This window comes from Bombina bombina, chromosome 1, assembly GCF_027579735.1.
Source record: "Bombina bombina isolate aBomBom1 chromosome 1, aBomBom1.pri, whole genome shotgun sequence".
Lineage (NCBI taxonomy): Eukaryota > Metazoa > Chordata > Amphibia > Anura > Bombinatoridae > Bombina > Bombina bombina.
In genome coordinates, this window is record NC_069499.1 from 1,496,470,238 (window position 1) to 1,496,492,400 (window position 22,163).

General features: G+C 39.7%; 1 long non-coding RNA gene across 1 annotated transcript in view; it reads right to left on the bottom strand.

Annotated features, from left to right (window-relative positions):
* Nucleotides 1–904: 904 nt before the first annotated feature.
* The window catches only part of LOC128654050 (uncharacterized), a 125,052-nt gene continuing 103,793 nt past the window's right edge, over nucleotides 905–22,163 (bottom strand). The window contains exon 2 of the long non-coding RNA XR_008401418.1: nucleotides 905–1,649. This is a non-coding gene — a long non-coding RNA (uncharacterized LOC128654050). The remainder of the gene's footprint in view (nucleotides 1,650–22,163) is intronic.

The window sequence follows — 22,163 nt, forward strand, 5'->3', positions numbered from 1 at the left end:
TGAAAGCTTAACCTAAGGAGATTCATATGCTAATTTCTTAGACCTTGAAGGCCACCTCTTTTCAGAATGCATTTTAACAGTTTTTCACCACTAGAGGGTGTTAGTTCATGTGTTTCAAATATATAACACTGTGCTCATGCACGTGAAGTTATCTGGGAGCCAGCACTGATTGGCTAAACTGCAAGTCTGTCAAAAGAACTGAAATAAAGGGGCAGTTTGCAGAGGCTTAGATACAAGATAATCACAGATTAAAAAGTATATAAATATAACTGTTGGTTATGCAAAACTGGGAAATGGCTAATAAAGAGATTATCCATCTTTAAAAACCAATACAAATTCTGGTGTAGACTGTCCCTTTCAGAAAAAGAGAGAGAAAAAGAGAGAGAAAAAGAGAGGAAAAAAAGCTTAAAGGAACACTGAAACCAATTTTTTTCTTTCGTGCTTCAGATAGAGCATGCAATTTTAAGCAACTTTCTAATTCACTCCTATTATCAAATTTTCTTAATTCTCTTGGTATCTTTATTAGAAAAGCAAGAATGTAAGTTTAGATGTCGGACCATTTTTGGTGAACAACCTGGGTTGTTCTTGCCGATTGGTGGATAAATTCAACCACCAATAAACAAGTGCTATCCAGGGTCTGAACCAAATATTGGCGCTGGCTCCTTAGCTTAGATGCCTTCTTTTTCAAATAAATATAGCAAGAGAACGAAGAAAAATTGATAATACGAGTAAATTAGAAAGTCGATTAAAATGTCATGCTCTATCTAAATCACAAAAGAAAAAAATTGGGTTCAGTGTCCCTTTAAGCATCCTCTTATCTTGCTTTGTGGAAGTTCTTGGAATCATTTAAAACTTCTAAGAGCATAACCAAGTTACAAAGTGCTCCAATTCATCTCCCAATACAAATGTTAAATGTACTTTTATAAAATGTAGTAAAGGTGAAACATTTTTAATTAACAACGTTCCCCTTGCCCTCTCTTGTCAGTTTTTTTGGTCCTTAAAAGGGATACTAAATTTAATTTTTTTTTCTTTCATGATTCAGATAGAGCATGAGATTTTTAGCAACTTTCTAATTTACTCCTATCAATTTTTCTTCGTTCTCTTACTATCTTTATTTAAAACGCAGGAATGTAATGCTTAGCAGTCAGCCCATTATAGGTTCAGCACCATGGATAGAGCTTGGTTATTGGTGGCTACATTTAGCAAACCAATAAGCAAGCATAACCCAGGTTCTGAACCAAAAATGGGCCGTCTCCTAAGCTTAGCATTCCTACCTTTTAAATAAAGATAACGAAGAAAAATGATAATCTGAGTAAATTAGAAAGTTGCTAAAAATTCCATGCTCTATCTGAATCATTAAAGAAATAATTTGGGTTTAGTGTCCCTTTAAGCTTCACTATACTTGGGTTTAGATCTATGAAAAGGTCTTTTTTAACACACATATCTGGTTCAGGATATACAATCTCTTTTTTCTGGTGTTCCATCCCAAAGTAGTATCCTCACTTCAGATATTATTTATGGATCTTTCCAAGTGTTGCTCTCAGTTCTTCCGAAAAGCTTTAAGATGATGTCATCAAGTCAATACCACAATATGGATCACATAAGAAGTTTCAAGAGAGTCCCACAAGAAAAAAACAGCCTCCAACTACCTAATAATAATAGAGAAGAAAAATAAAACATTTTTAAGTAATATAAAATAAATTTGTTACAGATAAAAAATATATTGCTTTCATGTAATTGGCAAGAGTCCACAAGCTAGTGACGTATGGGATACAATCCTACCAGGAGGGGCAAAGTTTCCTAAATCTCAAAATGCCTATAAATACACCCCTCACCACACCAACAATTCAGTTTTACAAACTTTGCCTCCTATGGAGGTGGTGAAGTAAGTTTGTGTTAAGATTTCTACGTTGATATGCGCTTCTCAGCATTTTTTGAAGCCCGATTCCTCTCAGAATACAATGAATGTCAGAGGGATGTGAAGGAAGTATCACCTACTGAATGCAATTTTTTTCCTCACGGGGATCTATTTCATAGGTTCTCTGTTATCGGTCGTAGAAATTCATATTCTACCTCTCTTTTCAGATCGACTATATACTCTCATTTTCCATTACCTCTACTGATAACTGTTTCAGTACTGGTTTGGCTATCTGCTATATGTGGATGGGTGTCTTTTGTTAAGTATGTTTTCATTACTTAAGACACTCTCAGCTATGGTTTGGCACTTTATGTATTTATATAAAGTTCTAAATATATGTATTGTTCGTATATTTGCCATTATTCAGGTTTTCAGTATAATTTCCTTTTTTGCAGACTGTCCGTTTCATATCTGGGAAATGCTTTTTTTATGAAAACATAATTTATGTAAGAACTTACCTGATAAATTAATTTCTTTCATATTAGCAAGAGTCCATGAGCTAGTGACGTATGGGATAAACATTCCTACCAGGAGGGGCAAAGTTTCCCAAACCTCAAAATGCCTATAAATACACCCCTCACCACACCCACAAATCAGTTTAACGAATAGCCAAGAAGTGGGATGATAAGAAAAAAGTGCGAAAGCATAAAAAATAAGGAATTGGAATAATTGTGCTTTATACAAAAAAATCATAACCACCACAAAAAAGGGTGGGCCTCATGGACTCTTGCTAGTATGAAAGAAATGAATTTATCAGGTAAGTTCGTACATAAATTATGTTTTCTTTCATGTAATTAGCAAGAGTCCATGAGCTAGTGACGTATGGGATAATGACTACCCAAGATGTGGATCTTTCCAAGCAAGAGTCACTAGAGAGGGAGGGATAAAATAAAGACAGCCAATTCCGCTGAAAAATAATCCACACCCAAAATAAAGTTTAAATGAAAAAAACTGAAATTATAAGCAGAAGATTCAAACTGAAACAGCTGCCTGAAGTACTTTTCTACCAAAAACTGCTTCAGAAGAAGAAAACACATCAAAATGGTAGAATTTAGTAAAAGTATGCAAAGAAGACCAAGTTGCTGCTTTGCAAATCTGATCAACCGAAGCTTCATTCCTAAACGCCCAGGAAGTAGAAACTGATTTAGTAGAATGAGCTGTAATCCCTTGAGGCGGAGTTTTACCCGACTCGACATAAGCATGATGAATTAAAGATTTCAACCAAGATGCCAAAGAAATGGCAGAGGCCTTCTGACCTTTCCTAGAACCGGAAAAGATAACAAATAGACTAGAAGTCTTTCGGAAATTCTTAGTAGCTTCAACATAATATTTCAAAGCTCTAACTACATCCAAAGAATGCAATGATCTCTAATTAGAATTTTTAGGATTAGGACACAATGAAGGAACCACAATTTCTCTACTAATGTTGTTAGAATTCACAACCTTCTGTAAAAATTTAAAAGAAGTTCGCAACACCGCCTTATCCTGATGAAAAATCAGAAAAGGAGACTCACAAGAAAGAGAAGATAATTCAGAAACTCGTCTGGCAGAAGAGATGGCCAAAAGGAACAAAACTTTCCAAGAAAGTAATTTGATGTCCAACGAATGCATAGGTTCAAACGGAGGAGCTTGAAGAGCCCCCAGAACCAAATTCAAACTCCAAGGAGGAGAAATTGACTTAATGACAGGTTTTATACGAACCAAAGCTTGTACAAAACAATGAATATCAGGAAGATTAGCAATCTTTCTGTGAAAAAGAACAGAAAGAGCAGAGATTTGTCCTTTCAAGGAACTTGCAGACAAACCTTTATCCAAACCATCCTGAAGAAACTGTAAAATTCTCGGAATTCTAAAAGAATGCCAGGAAAAATGATGAGAAAGACACCAAGAAATATAAGTCTTCTAGACTCTATAATATATCTCCCTAGATACAGATTTACGAGCCTGTAACATAGTATTAATCACAGAGTCAGAGAAACCTCTTTGACTAAGAATCAAGCGTTCAATCTCCATACCTTTAAATTTAAGGATTTGAGATCCTGATGGAAAAAAGGACCTTGCGACAAAAGGTCTGGTCTTAACGGAAGAGTCCACGGTTGGCAAGAGGCCATCCGGACAAGATCCGCATACCAAAACCTGTGAGGCCATGCTGGAGCTACCAGCAGAACAAACAAGCATTCCTTCAGAATCTTGGAGATTACTCTTGGAAGAAGAACTAGAGGCGGAAAGATATAGGCAGGATGATACTTCCAAGGAAGTGACAATGCATCCACTGCTTCCGCTTGAGGATCCCTGGATCTGGACAGATACCTGGGAAGTTTCTTGTTTAGATGAGAGGCCATCAGATCTATTTCTGGAAGTCCCCACATTTGAACAATCTGAAGAAATACCTCTGGGTGAAGAGACCATTCGCCCGGATGTAACGTTTGGCGGCTGAGATAATCCGCTTCCCAATTGTCTATACCTGGGATATGAACCGCAGAAACTAGACAGGAGCTGGATTCCGCAAAATACCAGAATTCAAGATACTTCCTTCATAGCCAGAGGACTGTGAGTCCCTCCTTGATGATTGATGTATGCCACAGTTGTGACATTGTCTGTCTGAAAACAAATGAACAATTCTCTCTTTAGAAGAGGCCATGACTGAAGAGCTCTGAAAATTGCACGGAGTTCCAAAATATTGATCGGTAATCTCACCTCCTGAGATTCCCAAACCCCTTGTGCTGTCAGAGACCCCCAAACAGCTCCCCAACCTGTCAGACTTGCATCTGTTGAAATTACAGTCCAGGTCGGAAGAACAAAAGAAGCCCCCTGAACTAAACGATGGTGATCTGTCCACCACATCAGAGAGTGTCGTGCAATCGGTGTTAAAGATATTAATTGAGATATCTTTGTGTAATCCCTGCACCACTGGTTCAGCATACAGAGCTGAAGAGGTCGCATCTGAAAACGAGCAAAGGGGATCGCGTCCGATGCTGCAGTCATAAGACCTAGAATTTCCATGCATAAAGCTACCGAAGGGAATGATTGTGACTGAAAGTTTCGACAAGCTGATATCAATTTTAGACGTCTCTTGTCCGTTAGTGACAGAGTCATGGACACAATCTATCTGGAAACCTAAAAAGGTTACCCTTGTCTGAGGAATCAATGAACTTTTTGGTAAATTGATCCTCCAACCATGATCTTGAAGAAACAACACAAGTCGATTCGTATGAGATTCTGCTAAATGTGAAGACTGAGCAAGTACCAAGATATCGTCCAAATAAGGAAATACCACAATACCCTGTTCTCTGATTACAGACAGAAGGGCACAGAGAACCTTTGTAAAAATTCTTGGAGCTGTAGCTAGGCCAAACGGTAGAGCCACAAACTGGTAATGCTTGTCTAGGAAAGAGAATCTCAGAAACTGAAAGTGATCTGGATGAATCGGAATATGCAGATATGCATCCTGTAAATCTAGTGTGGACATATAATGCTCTTGCTGAACAAAAGGCAGGATAGTCCTTACAGTTACCATTTTGAATGTTGGTATCCTTACATAACGATTCAATATTTTTAGATCCAGAACTGGTCTGAAGGAATTCTCCTTCTTTGGTACAATGAAGAGATTTGAATAAAACCCCAGCCCCTGTTCCAGAACTGGAACTGGCATAATTAAATGCTTGAGCCTTCGCTAGGTTTACTGGGACACGGGAAAGAAAAAATCTCTTTGCAGGAGGCCTCATCTTGAAGCCAATTCTGTACCCTTCTGAAACAATGTTCTGAATCCAGAGATTGTGAACGGAATTGAACCAAATTTCTTTGAAACAACGTAATCTGCCCCCTATCAGCTGAGCTGGAATGAGGGCCGCACCTTCATGTGGACTTGGGAGCTGGCTTTGGTTTTCTAAAAGGCTTGGATTTATTCCAGACTGGAGATGGTTTCCAAACTGATACCGCTCCTGAGGATGAAGGATCAGGCTTTTGTTCCTTGTTGTGACGAAAGGAACGAAAACGATTATTAGACCTAAATTTACCTTTAGATTTTTTATCCTGTGGTAAAAAAGTTCCTTTCCCTCCAGTAACAGTTGAGATAATAGAATCCAACTGAGAACCAAATAATTTATTACCCTGGAAAGAAAGGGAAAACAGAGTAGACTTAGAAGACATATCAGCATTCCAAGTTTTAAGCCATAAAGCTCTTCTAGCTAAAATAGCTAGAGACATATACCTGACATCAACTCTAATGATATCAAAGATGGCATCACAAATAAAATTATTAGCATGTTGTAGAAGAATAATAATGCTATGAGAATTATGATCTGTTACTTGTTGCGCTAAAGCTTCTAACCAAAAAGTTGGAATAGTAGTACGCTTAGCAAGAGTAGAGACAGCCCAATCAACCTTAGGGATTTTGTCCCAAAATTCTAATCTGTCAGATGGCACAGGATATAATTGCTTAAAACGTTTAGAAGGAGTAAAAGAATTACCCAAATTATTCCATTCCCTGGAAATTACTTCAGAAATAGCACCAGGGACAGGAAACACTTCTGGAAAACCTTATCTAAACGTTTAGATTTAGTATCAAGAGGAATAGAATCCTCAATTTCTAATGCAATTAGGACTTCTTTAAGTAAAGAACGAATAAATTCCATTTTAAATAAATATGAAGATTTATCAGCATCAACCTCTGAGACAGAATCCTCTGAATCAGAAGAACCAATATCAGTATCAGAATGATGATGTTCATTTAAAAATTCATCTGAAAAATGAGAAGTTTTAAAAGACTTTTTACATTTACTAGAAGGAGGAATAACAGACATAGCCTTCTTAATGGATTTAGAAACAAAATCTCTTATGTTATCAGGAACACTCTGAATATTAGATGTTGACGGAACAGCAACAGGTAATGTAACAGTACTAAAGGAAATATTATCTGCATTAGCAAGTTTGTCATGACAAACAGTACAAACAACAGCTGGAGGAACAGATACCAAAAGTTTACAGCAGATACACTTAGCTTTGGTAGCTCCAGCACCAGGCAGTGATTTTCCAGAAGTATCTTCTGACTCAGCTTCAACGTGGGACATCTTGCAATATGTAATAGAAAAAACAACATATAAAGCAAAATTGATCAAATTCCTTAAATGACAGTTTCAGGAATGGGAAAAAAATGCCAGTGAATAAGCTTCTAGCAACCAGAAGCACAAAATAATGAGACTTAAATAATGTGGAGACAATAGTGACGCCCATATTTTTTTAGCGCCAAAAGAGACGCCCACATTATTTGGCGCCTAAATGCTTTTGGCGCCAAAAATGATGCCACATCCGGAACGCCGACACTTTTGGAGCAAAAGAACGTCAAAAATGACGCAACTTCCGGCGACACGTATGACGCCGTAAACAGAAAAAAAATTTTGCGCCAAAAAAGTCCGCTCCAAGAATGACGCAATAAAAAGAAGCTTTTTCAGCCCCCGCGAGCCTAACAGCCCACAGGAAAAAGTCAAATTTTTAAGGTAAGAAAAAATGATTTATTCATAAGCATTATCCCAAATATGAAACTGACTGTCTGAAATAAGGAACGTTGAACAGTCAAGGCAAATAAATGTTTGAATACATATATTTAGAACTTTATATAAAAGTGCCCAACCATAGCTTAGAGTGTCACAGAAAATAAGACTTACTTACCCCAGGACACTCATCTACATGTAGTAGAAAGCCAAACCAGTACTGAAACGAGAATCAGTAGAGGAAATGGTATATATAAGAGTATATTGTCGATCTGAAAAGGGAGGTAAGAGATGAATCTCTACGACCGATAACAGAGAACCTATGAAATAGACCCCGTAGAAGGAGATCATTGAATTCAAATAGGCAATACTCTCCTCACATCCCTCTGACATTCACTGCACGCTGAGAGGAAAACCGGGCTCCAACCTGCTGCGGAGCGCTTATCAACGTAGAATCTAGCACAAACTTACTTCACCACCTCCATAGGAGGCAAAGTTTGTAAAACTGATTCGTGGGTGTGGTGAGGGGTGTATTTATAGGCATTTTGAGGTTTGGGAAACTTTGCCCCTCCTGGTAGGAATGTATATCCCATACGTCACTAGCTCATGGACTCTTGCTAATTATACCCCAGGTAAGAAATATTTTCTCTTTCATGTAGTCTCCTTTTTCAATTGACTGTCTTTGCGGGCAGAATTAGGCTCGCAAGGACGCAAAATGCCAAAATTTATTGAGTCATTTTTGGCGCGAGATTTTTTTGGCACGAAGTTACGTTCGTTGACGCAAATTTGTCATTTCCGGCGTCTCAGTTGACGCTGAGTCCTTCACAAGGTTGCCTCATCTATGACGCGAGTGTTTAGTTTCCGGACGTTTTTGCCGCCAAAAATATTTTTCTGTTTGTTGTGCGTCATACTTGGCGCCAAATATTTTCATTATTTAGAACCCCATTCCTTTTGCCTCTGGCCTTTTTCTATGTCAGAGGGCTATGCTGTTTGCATTTTTTCCCCATTCCTGAAACTGCCACATTAGGAAATTGATAATTTTGCTTTATATGTTTTTTTTTTTTCCTCTTACATTTGCAAGATGTCTCAATCTGATCCTGTCTCAGAATTTACTGCTGGATTCCTGATGCCTGATAACGGTTCTACTAAAGCTAAGTGCATTTGTTGTAAACTTGTGGAGATTATACCGCCAGCTGTGGTTTGTAATAGTTGTCATGATAAACTTTTACATGCAGAAAATGTTTTCCATCAGTAGCAGTTCATTACCTGTTGCTGTTCCCTCAACATCTAATGCACAAGATATACCTGTAAATTTAAAATAATTTAGTTCTGATTCTATTCAGAAGGCTTTGTCTGCCATTCCGTCTTCTAATAAATGTAAAAAGGTCTTTTAAAACTTCTCATAGAGTTGATGAAATTTCAAATGACCGGCAACATACTGATTTATCTTTCTCTGTTGAGGATCTATCCGATTCAGAAGATCCTGCCACAGATATTGACACTTACAAATCCTCTTATTTATTTAAAATGCAGTATATTCGTTCTTTATTAAAAGTGTTGATTACATTAGATATGGAGGAAACTAGTACTCTTGATATTAAAACTAGTAAACGTTTAAATTCTGTTTATAAATCTCCTGTGGTTATTCCAGAGGTTTTTCCAGTTCCTGATGCTATTCCAGATATGATTTCTAAGGAATGGAATAGGCCTGGTACTTCTTTTATTCCTTCTTCAAGGTTTAAAAAATTGTATCCTTTGCCAACTGTTAGATTGGAGTTTTGGGAAAAGATCCCCAAAGTTGATGGGACTCTCTCTACTCTTGCTAAACGTACTACTATTCCTACGGAAGATAGTACTTCTTTTAAAGATCCTTTAGATAGGAAACTTGAATCGTATCTAAGGAAGGCTTATTTATATTCAGGTCATCTTCTTAGGCCTGCAATTTCTTTGGCTGATGTTTCAGCTGCTTCAACTTTTTGGTTGGAAACTTTAGCGCAACAAGTTTCGGATCATGATTTGTCTAGCATTGTTAAATTCAACATGCTAATAATTTCATTTGTGGTGCCATTTTTTATATCATCAAAATTGATGTTAGATATATGTCTTTAGCTATAAGAGCTTTATGGCTTAAATCTTGGAATGTTGATACGACTGCTAAGTCCAGATTGCTATCTCTTTCTTTCCAAGGTAATAAATTATTTGGTTCTCAGTTGGATTCAATATTTTCAACTGTGACTGGGGGGGGAAGGGAGTCTTTTTGCCTCAGGATAAAAAAAAACAACCTACGGGTAAATCTAAAGCTTCTGTTTTCGTTTTTTTGACATAAGGAACAGAAATCTAATCCTTCCCCAAAGGAATCTGTTTCCAATTGGAAGCCTTCCTCAAATTGGAATAAATCTAAGCCAGCCCCCAAGTCCGCATGAGGGTGCGGCCCTCATTCCAGCTCAGCTGGTAGGGGGCAGATTCAAATTTTTCCAAAGATGTTTGAGTCAAATCATTTTGGACTGAATTGATCCAGAGTATTGTCTCTCAGGGGTACAGAATAGGTTTCAGAGTAAGACCGCCTGTGAGAAGATTTTTTTACTCACGCATTCCAGTGAACCCAGGAAAGGCTCAGGCTTTCCTGAAGTGTGTTTCAGACCTGGAGTTATCAGGGGTAATCATGTCAGTTCCGTTTCAGGAACAGGGTCTGGGGTTTTATTCAAATCTATTCATTGTCCCAAAGAAGAAAAATTCATTCAGACCAGTTCTGGATTTAAAGATTTTGAATCAATATGTAAGAGTACCAACATTCAAAATGGTGACTATAAGAACTATTCTGCCTTTTGTTCAGCAAGGGCATTATATGTCCACAATCGACTTACAGGATGCATATCTTCATATTCCAATTCATCCGGATCACTATCAGTTCCTGAGATTGTCTTTTCTAGACAAGCATTACCAATTTGTTGCTCTTCCTTTTGGCCTAGCAACAGCTCCAAGAATCTTTTCTAAGGCTGTCGGTGCCCTACTCTCTAATCAGAGAGCGGGGTATTGTGGCGTTTCCTTATTTGGACGATATCTTGGTACTTGCTCAGTCTTTACGTTCTGTAGAATCTCACGTGAATCAACTAGTGTTGTTTCTTCAAAGACATGGTTCGAGGATCAATTTACCAAAACGTTCTTTGATTCCTCAGACAATGGTAACCTTTTTAGGTTTCCAGATAGAGACAAAGTCATGGACACTGAATCTAACAGACAAGAGACGTTTAAAATTGGTTGCAGCCTGTTGGGACCTTCAGTCTCAGTCATTCCCTTCAGTAGCTATATGTTCATGGAAGTTTTAGGTCTTAAGACTGCAGCATCGGAAGCGATCCCCTTTGCTCGTTTTCATATGAGACCTCTCCAGCTTTGTATGCTGAACCAATGGTGCAGGGATTATACAAGGGTATCACAATTGATATTCTTAAATCCCAATGTTCGACTTTCCCTGACTTGGTGGTTAGAGCACCATCGTATAAATTTAGGGGCCTCTTTCGTTCATCCAACCCACAACAGATGCAAGTCTTTCAGGTTGGGGAGCGGTTTGTGGCATATGTCAATCATCAGGGTGGGACTCACAGTCCTCAAGCTATGAAAGAAGTATCCCGGATACTTGTTTGGGCGGAATCCAGCTCTGGTCTAATTTCTGTGGTTCATATCCCAGGTATAAACAAGTGGTAAGTGGATTATCTCAGTCGTCAGACTTTACATCCGGGAGAATGGTCTCTCCACCCAGATGTGTTTTTTCAAATTGTTCAGATGTGGGGGCTTTCAGAAATAGATCTGATGGCATCTCATCTAAACAAGAAACTTCCCTGGTACCAGGTCCAGGGATCCTCAGGCGGAAGCAGTGGATGCATTGACACTTCCTTGGTGTTATCAACCTGCTTATATTTTCCCTCTCTTATTCCAAGAGTGATCTCGAAAATCATCATAGAGCAATCGTTTTTGCTGCTGGTGGCTAAAGCATGGCCTGACAGGTTTTGGTATGCGGATCTTGTTCGGATGTCCAGTTGTCAACTTTGGCCACTTCCCTTAAGGCCAGACCTATCTCAAGGCCCGTTTTTCAATCAGGATCTCAAATCATTAAATTTGAAGGTATGGAAATTGAACGCTTAGGGCTTAGTCATAGAGGTTTCTCTGACTCAGTGATTAATACTATGTTACAGGCTCGTAAATCTGTTTCTAGAAAGATTTATTATCGAGTATGGAAGACTTACATTTCATGGTGTTCTTCTCATAAATTTTCTTGCCATTCTTTTAGAATTTTACAGTTTCTTCAGGATGGTTTGGATAAAGGCTTGTCTGCAAGTTCCTTGAAAGGTTTGGATAAAGGCTCTTTTTGTTTTATTCCACAGAAAAATTGCTAAACTTCCTGATATTCACTGTTTTGTTCAGGCTTTGGTTCGTATCAAGCCTGTCATTATATCAATCTCTCCTCCTTGGAGTCTTAATTTGGTTTTGAAGGCTTTACAGGCTCCTCCATTTGAGCCTATGTATTCTTTGGACATTAAACTGCTTTCTTGGAAAGTGTTGTTCCCTTTGGCCATCTCTTCTGCTAGAAGAGTTTCTGAATTATCTGCTCTCTTGTGAATCCCCTTTTCTAATTTTTCATCACGATAAGGCAGTTTTGCGGACTTTATTTAAATTCTTACCAAAGGTTGTGAATTCTAACAGAGAAATTGTTGTCTCTTTGTGTCCTAATCCTAAGAATTCTTTGGAGAGATCTTTACATTCTTTGGATGTGGTGAGAGCTCTGAAATATTATGAGGAAGCTACTAAAGATTTCAGGAAGACTTCTAGTCTATTTGTTATCTTTTCTGGTTCCAGGAAAGGTCAGAAGGCTTCTGCCGTTTCTTTGTCATCAAATAAGCTTGATGAATCCAAAGCTTTAACCATGGAGTCGGGTCAAGCCCCGCCTCAGAGAATTACAGCTCATTCTACTAGATCAGTTTCCATTTCCTGGGCTTTTAAGCATGAAGCTTCAGTTGATCAGATTTGCAAAGCAGCAACTTGGTCTTTTCATACTTTTACTAAATTCTACCATTTTGATGTATTTGCGTCTTCGGAAGCAGTTTTTGGTAGAAAAGTTCTTCAGGCAGCTGTTTGTTTGATTCTTCTGCTTCTAAATTTAAGTTTTTTATTTTCAATTATGACACTAAACTTATGATTTGGATTGTGGATTAATTTTTTTTAGCGGAAAATTGCTGTTTTTTATTTTTATCCCTCCCTCTCTAGTGACTCTTGCGTGGAGTTCCACATCTTGGGTATTGCTATCCCATACGTCACTAGCGCATGGACTCTTGCCAATTACATGAAAGAAAACATAATTTATGTAAGAACTTACCCGATAAATTAATTTCTTTCATATTTGCAAGAGTCCATGAGGCCCACCATTTTTTTGGTCGTTATGATTTTTTTGTATAAAGCACAATTATTTCCAAATTCCTTTGTTGATGCTTTTTACTCCTTTCTTTATCACCCCACTTCTTGGCTATTCGTTAAACTGAATTGTGGGTGTGGTGAGGGGTGTATTTATAGGCATTTTGGAGGTTTGGGAAACTTTGCCCCTCCTGGTAGGATTGTATATCCCATACGTCACTAGCTCACGGACTCTTGCCAATATGAAAGAAATTAATTTATCAGGCAAGTTCTTGCATAAATTATGTCTTATTATAGAGATACACACACGTATGCAACACTATAATTTAGTTAATGTATTTATCACATAAACCACATAAGGACTAGAAGAAGATGCAAACCCAAATTTAAAATGATTTTATTTCCACCAAATACCAGGGACTAATAAACCTATAAAAGGGATTAATATGACAACAATCTAATAATATTTCAAATGAGGAGTTGCCACAAAGTTTACATTTACATTAGACATAAATCTAATAATATTTCAAATGAGGAGTTGCCACAAAGTTTACATTTACATTAGACATAAGAGTGAGCATGGCATTTGTTCCACTGAAAAGTAAAATTTAAAATTAAACAGAAATACAGCAGTAATTATCTACTTCATACTAATGTTCTCTGGCTAGGAAGGACAATTCTCACAGCTCTATAAGATATGGATACTCCTCTAAGTCTGATAAGGAAACATTGGCTTATTCACAAACTGAACATGCTTTCCTGATAAATTTATTTCTCTTGGGGGGCGTGTCCGAACCACAATCTTGAATGGTCGCACTTTTCCTGTGCTCCTGCGGATCACTTAATAATCCGCTGATTATATGAGAGACTCTATAGTGAACCTACATCAATCAACTTCTACCTATCCACACTGTTTAGCAGACCCTAGGTTTTACTATATTATTGAAGCAGGAGCTCAGCATCGGACGTTAGAGGCCTAGAGCGGCAGCTCACATATAGGCAATGCCACCCCCTCAGATATCTGAGGGTACTAGTCTACACTGGTTAACATAATATCTCTGTGCCGACATCCTTATAATTGCTGCACATACGAAAAGTAAGAGTCAAAGTCTCAGGCAGACAATATTCTCGGAGCACGCAGAATTATCTAGTGGCGTCTCAAAACACAGTAAGATGGCCGACACAGAAAATGGAGAAGTGGCAATACACCTTAGCCTGCACTACTTAAAATTTGAAACACTCATGGAGTCACTGATTGAAAGAGCCCCTTATGATTTCTTGATACATAGGATCGGCATAATAGACAACCTGCAGGAGCCGGATGTGAAAACCTTTGCTGCCGGCACCCAAGAGAAAGTCAAAGCAACAGGGAAGATGGCGCTAACAGATAACGTATTACAGGGAGCTGTATCGCCTATTCCTGCTGTAATGCAGGGGCCGGCGCCACACGCATCTAAGGACTTTTTCTCAAGCTCTTTCTCTGCACCACGCCATCAAGCCAGACCCCAAGTTATGCATTTAATGGGAGGTAATAAACAGAAGATGCCAGTACCGAAAGAGCCTGCCGGAATACAGCCATGGGTTGCCCACGCAGACAGCTCCTCAGTGACAGGCATGCTTCCGATGAGGTTCAGGAGAGACCCCAGGAAAAAGATATGCGACAATTCGCCAAGCTCAACCAGCAGTAGCCCTCTGATAAACGTTTGCCACGAGACATTCGCGGTAAAGCTCCAGGCCTTGAGTAGGTTGACAAGCAGTATGTGGCCCACAAAGTATGCAAGCCTGCCTTACACAATTACCAGTATGGATCCGGTGGGACTCACGTTTGATCCTGGCAGGTTTTCTGGATATGTCGCATTGATTTCTCACAGCTTTCTGGTACCAACGGACGTGGGAGGTTGAGAAATTACAATTGATCTCTGTTCATTTTACTGTAGACCCTGAATTAACGCTATTGGGGAACTATAAAATATAGTTTTGCTTGGTATTTAATTTCTATTTAAGGCAGTTGAGTTTACAAGTTTTCATGAGTTTACATGTGACAATACGTTCTGAAGTATTGGATAGTGCAACATATCTGTGCCTTCTGATCCCATTTTTAATAATTGATTACTCTCAGGCGGCCTGCGGCCAGAGCTGCTGAGGAAAATAGCAAGACAAGTTCTCTAAGAGAATGGGATTGGCTGGAGGGGACAGACTGAATACGCTGGTGCATGAGACAGGGTAACCTTATATTGTCTGACTTTATAACTTAAATGTTACATAGCTGAGATGGCCATATCACTGAGGAAAATCTACTGTAATATGCCTTCTTTCTGAGTGCGGGCAGCAGAGTTACTATACGATAGTATGGGGTGGCACAGGGGTAAAATTGTCATATCACAAATTGTTGTTCCAGTGTAGACTTTTTGGTTACTTGTTCTTTGGGATTAATGTTATCTTTTATAAGAGGTGTATATATGTATAAAACAACTCAGATTCATAACAGCTAATATTAGTATACTATTACATGAACAGCAATAGTTAACAATTCATATATAGTTTGTTTCTTATATTAAACGTTCATATGTCAATAATGATGGATGCATATATAGTTTATTTCTTATATCAAACGTTCATATATCAATAATGATGAATGACATGAACAGCAATAGTTAACGATTCATGTATGGATTGCTTCTTATATCAAACGTTCTTCTGTCAACAATGATGGATGTTTCATTCTTAATTATGTTGTGAAACTTTAATATATCATAATAAAGCTCTTTTGAAAAAAAAAAAAAAAAATTATTTCTCTTGTAGTGTATCCAGTCCACGGATCATCCATTACTTATGGGATATGCTCCCTCCCAACAGGAAGTTGCAAGAGGATCACCCACAGCAGAGCTGCTATATAGCTCCTCCTCTAACTGCCATATCCAGTCATTCGACCGAAACAAACAGAGAAAGGAGAAACCAAAGGGTGCAGTGGTGACTGTAGTTTAATTAAAAATTAGACCTGCCTGAAAAGGACAGGGTGGGCCGTGGACTGGATACACTACAAGAGAAATAAATTTATCAGGTAAGCATAAATTATGTTTTCTCTTGTTAAGTGTATCCAGTCCACGGATCATCCATTACTTGTGGGATACCAATACCAAAGCTAAAGTACACGGATGATGGGAGGGACAAGGCAGGAACCACTGCCTGTAGAACCTTTCTCCCAAAAACAGCCTCTGAAGAAGCAAAAGGATCAAATTTGTAAAATTTGGAAAAAGTATGAAGCGAAGACCAAGTTGCAGCCTTGCAAATCTGTTCAACAGAGGCCTCATTTTTAAAGGCCCAGGTGGAAGCCACAGCTCTAGTAGAATGAGCTGTAATCCTTTCAGGAGGCTGCTGTCCAGCAGTCTCATAGGCTAAACGGATTATACTCCGAAGCCAAAAAGAAAGAGAGGTTGCCGAGGCCTTCTGACCTCTCCTCTGTCCAGAGTAAACAACCAACAGGTTAGATGTTTAGTAGCCTGTAAGTAAAACTTCAAGGCACGGACTACGTCTAGATTATGCAAAAGACGTTCCTTCTTTGAAGATGGATTAGGACATAATGATGGAACAACAATCTCTTGATTGATATTCTTGTTAGAAACCACCTTAGGTAAAAACCCAGGTTTTGTACGCAGAACAACTTTATCTGAATGAAAGATCAGATAAGGAGAATCACAATGTAAGGCAGATAACTCCGAGACTCTTCGAGCCGAGGAAATAGCCATCAGAAAAAGAAATTTCCATGAAAGAAGTTTGATATCAATAGAATGAAGGGGTTCAAACGGAACCCCTTGAAGAACTTTAAGAACCAAGTTTAAGCTCCATGGAGGAGCAACAGGTTTAAACACAGGCTTAATTCTAACTAAAGCCTGACAAAATGCCTGAACGTCTGGAACTTCTGCCAGACGCTTGTGTAAAAGAATAGAGCAGAAATCTGTCCCTTTAAAGAACTAGCTGATAATCCTTTGTCCAAACCCTCTTGGAGGAAGGACAATATCCTAGGAATCCTAACCCTACTCCATGAGTAATTCTTGGATTCACCCCAATGAAGATATTTACGCCATATCTTGTGGTAAATTTTCCTGGTGACAGGCTTTCGTGCCTGTATTAAGGTATCAATTACTGACTCTGAGAAGCCACGCTTTGATAGGATCAAGCATTCAATCTCAATGCAGTCAGTCTCAGAGAAAGTAGATTCGGATGATTGAAAGGACCTTGTATTAGAAGGTCTTGTCTCAGAGGCAGAGTCCATGGTGGAAAGGATGACATGTCCACTAGGTCTGCATACTAGGTCCTGCGTGGCCCCGCAGGCGCTATCAATATCACCGATGCTCTTTCTTGTTTGATTTTGGCAATCAGACGAGGGAGCAGAGGAAACGGTGGAAACACATAAGCCAGGTTGAAGAACCAAGGCGCTGCTAGAGCATCTATCAGTGCCGCTTCTGGGTCCCTGGACCTGGATCCGTAACAAGGAAGCTTGGCGTTCTGGCGAGACGTCATGAGATTCTGGTTTGCCCCAACGGAGAACCAATTGAGCAAACTCCTCCGGATGGAGTTCCCATTCCCCCGGATGAAAAGTCTGACGACTTAGAAAATCCGCCTCCCAGTTCTTTACACCTGGGATATGGATCGCTGACAGGTGGAAAGAGTGAGTCTCTGCCCAGCGAATTATCCTGGAGACCTCTAACATCGCTAGGGAACTCCTGGTTCCCCCTTGATGGTTGATGTAAGCCACAGTCGTGATGTTGTCCGACTGAAATCTGATGAACCTCAGTGTTGCTAGCTGAGGCCAAGCCAGAAGAGAATTGAATATTGCTCTTAACTCCAGAATATTTATTGGGAGGAGTTTCTCCTCCTGAGTCCATGAACCCTGAGCCTTCAGGGAGTTCCAGACTGCACCCCAACCTAGAAGGCTGGCATCTGTTGTTACAATTGTCCAATCTGGTCTGCGAAAAGTCATACCCTTGGACAGATGGGCCCAACATAACCACCAGAGAAGAGAATCTCTGGTTTCCTGATCCAGATTTAGTAGAGGGGACAAATCTGTGTAATCCCCATTCCACTGACTGAGCATGCATAATTGCAGCGGTCTGAGATGCAGGCGCGCGAATGGCACTATGTCCATCGCCGCTACCATTAAGCCGATTACTTCCATGCACTGAGCCACCGTGGGGCGCGGAATGGAGTGAAGAACACGGCAAGCATTTAGAAGTTTTGATAACCTGGACTCCGTCAGGTAAATTTTCATTTCTACAGAATCTATAAGAGTCTCTTGTGAGAGGAGATAGAGAACTCTTTTCTTCGTTCACTTTCCACCCATGCGACCTCAGTAATGCCAAAACTATCTCTGTATGAGATTTGGCAATTTGAAAGCTTGACGGCTTTATCAGGATATCGTCCAGGTAAGGAGCCACCGCTATGCCTCGCGGTCTTAGGACCGCCAGAAGTGAGCCCAGAACCTTTGTAAAAATTCTTGGGGCTTTAGCCAACCCGAATGGAAGAGCTACAAATTGGTAATGCCTGTCTAGAAAGGCAAACCTCAGGAACTGATGATGATTCTTGTGAATCGGAATGTGAAGGTAGGCATCCTTTAAGTCCACTGTGGTCATGTACTGACCCTCTTGGATCATGGGTAAAATGGTTTGAATAGTTTCCATCTTGAATGACGGAACTGAGGAATTTGTTTAGGATCTTTAAATCCAAAATTGGTCTGAAAGTTCCCTCTTTTTAGGGAACCACAAACAGATTTGAATAAAACCCCTGTCCTTGTTCTGTCCGCGGAACTGGATGGATCACTCCCATTACAAGGAGATCTTGTACGCAGCTTAGGAATGCCTCTTTCTTTATCTGGTTTGCAGATAATCTTGAAAGGTGAAATCTCCCTTGTGGAGGAGAAGCTTTGAAGTCCAGAAGATATCCCTGAGATATGATCTCCAACGCCCAGGGATCCTGAACATCTCTTGCCCACGCCTGGGCGAAGAGAGAGAGTCTGCCCCCTACTAGATCTGTTGTCGGATAGGGGGCCGCTCCTTCATGCTGTCTTAGAGGCAGCAGCAGGCTTTCTGGCCTGCTTGCCCTTGTTCCAGGACTGGTTAGGTTTCCAGGCCTGCTTGGATTGAGCAAAAGTTCTCTCTTGTTTTGAAGCAGAGGAAGTTTATGCTGCACCTGCCTTGAAATTTCGAAAGGCACGAAAATTAGACTGTTTGGCCTTTGATTTGGCCCTGTCCTGAGGAAGGGTATGACCCTTACCTCCAGTAATGTCAGCAATAATTTCTTTCAAACAAGGCCAGAATAAGGTCTGCCCCTTGAAAGGAATGTTGAGTAATTTAGACTTTGAAGTCACATCAGCTGACCAGGATTTGAGCCATAGTGCCCTACGCGTCTGGATGGCGAATACGGAATTCTTAGCCGTTAGTTTAGTCAAATGAACAATGGCATCAGAAACAAATGAGTTAGCTAGCTTAAGAGTTCTAAGCTTGTCAACAATTTCAGTCAATGGAGCTGTATGGGTGGCCTCTTCCAGGGCCTCAAACCAGAATGCCGCCGCAGCAGTGACAGGCGCAATGCATGCAAGGGGCTGTAAAATAAAACCTTGTTGAATAAACATTTTCTTAAGGTAACCCTCTAATTTTTTATCCATTGGATCTGAAAAAGCACAACTGTCCTCAACCGGGATAGTGGTACGCTTTGCTAAAGTAGAAACTGCTCCCTCCACCTTAGGGACAGTCTGCCATAAGTCCCGTGTAGTGGCATCTATTGGAAACTTTTTTCTAAATATAGGAGGTGGGGAAAAGGGCACACCGGGCCTATCCCACTCCTTACTAATAATTTCTGTAAGCCTTTTAGGTATTGGAAAAACATCAGCACTCACCGGCACTGCATAGTATTTATCCAGCCTACACAATTTCTCTGGCACTGCAATTGTGTCACAGTCATTCAGAGCAGCTAATACCTCCCCAAGCAATACACGGAGGTTCTCAAGCTTAAATTTAAAATTAGAAATCTCTGAATCAGGTTTCCCCGATTCAGAAACGTCACCCACAGACTGAAGCTCTCCGTCCTCAGGTTCTGCATATTGTGACGCAGTATCAGACATGGCTCTTACAGCATCTACGCGCTCTGTATCTCGTCTAACCCCAGAGCTATCGCGCTTGCCTCTCAACTCAGGCAATCTGGATAATACCTCTGACAGGGTATTATTCATGATTGAAGCCATGTCTTGCAAAGTAATCTCTATGGGCGTCCCTGATGTACTTGGCGCCATATTAGCGTGCGTCCCTTGAGCGGGAGGCGAAGGGTCCGACACGTGGGGAGAGTTAGTCGGCATAACTTCCCCCTCGACAGACCCCTCTGGTGACAATTCTTTTATAGATAAAGACTGATCTTTACGGTTTAAGGTGAAATCAATACATTTAGTACACATTCTCCTATGGGGCTCCACCATGGCTTTTAAACATAATGAACAAGTATCCTCTGTTTCAGACATGTTTGTACAGACTAGCAATGAGACTAGCAAGCGTGGAAAACACTTTAAAGCAAGTTAACAAGCAATATAAAAAAACGTTACTGTGCCTTTAAGAGAAACAAATTTTGACAAAATTTGAAACACTGAAAAAAGGCAGTTACACTAATAAAATGTTTACAGTGTATGTAACAAGTCAGCAGAGCATTGCACCCACTTGCAAATGGATGATTAACCCCTTAATAACAAAAACAGAATAATAAATGACAAAAACGTTTTTTAAACACAGTCACAACAACTTCCACAGTCTACTGTGATTGTTACCCTCCTCAAACACGACTTTGAAGCCTTTTGAGCCCTTCAGAGATGTCCTGTATCATGCAGAGGGAAGCTGAATGTCTGTCAGTATTTTTATCTGCACCGAAAAGCACTAAAATAGGCCCTTCCCACTCATATTGCAACAGTGGAAAGCCTGTTACTAGGCAAAAATCAAGCCAGCCATGTGGAAAAAAACTAGGCCCCAATACGTTTTGTAACCAAACATATATAAAAACGATTAACATGCCAGCAAACGTTTTATATTACACTTTTATAAGAGTATGTATCTCTGTTAATAAGCCTGATACCAGTCGCTATCACTGCATTTAAGGCTTAACTTACATTAATCCGGTATCAGCAGCATTTTCTAGCAAATTCCTCCCTAGAAATATGTTAACTGCACATACCTTATTGCAGGAAAACCTGCACGCCATTCCCCCTCTGAAGTTACTTCACTCCTCAGAATATGTGAGAACGGCAGTGGATCTTAGTTACTTCTGCTAAGATCATAGAAATCACAGGCAGATTCTTCTTCTAATGCTGCCTGAGATGAAACAGTACACTCTGGTACCATTTAAAAATAAACTTTTGATTGAAGTTAAAAAACTAATTATAATACACCACTCTCCTCTTACTACGTCCATCTTTGTTGAGAGTTGCAAGAGAATGACTGGATATGGCAGTGAGGGCAGGAGCTATATAGCAGCTCTGTTGTGGGTGATCCTCTTGCAACTTCCTGTTGGGAAGGAGAATATCCCACAAGTAATGGATGATCCGTGGACTGGATACACTTAAGAGAAAAAAAAATTAACAGCAGCGTATTTTTTTATCTCAATTTTTAGAGCAGGCACCTGAGAAATAGCTCTCAGTATATTTTATTTTTGGCTGTGGGGGGTAAGAGAGGTTTGACCCAGTTTACACAACAGAAAAAAAGTTGGCGTTAAATATCAATAGCTATTTTGGTGTACACCAAACACTGCCATTCATTATGACATTCATAAATATTTTAGCACCGAGGTAAAATGGCTATAAGGTATTGTGAAAATGATAGCTTTTCCTTTTTCATCATAAGGAGCTTTAACATCAAGACAACAGGGGAGCCTCCCTTATGTCTGTCTTTCATGATTCAGTATGTAATTTTAATCAAGTTTCCAATTTAATTCTATTATCTAATTTGCTTTGTTCTATTGATATATTTTGTTGAATAGGATACCTAGGTAGGCTTAGGAGCTGCTGATTGGTGGCTATACATATATGTCTCATCTTATTGGCTCACCCAATGTGTTAACCATCTCCTAGTAATGCATTGATACTACTTCAACAAAGGATAACAAGAGGATGAAGCAAGCTAGATAACATAAATAAAAAACATAATTTATGCTTACCTGATAAATTTATTTCTCTTGTTGTGTATCCAGTCCACGAATCATCCATTACTTATGGGATATTCTCCCTCCCAACAGGAAGTTGCAAGAGGATGACCCACAGCAGAGCTGCTATATAGCTCCTCCCCTAACTGCCATATCCAGTCATTCGACCGAAACAAACAGAG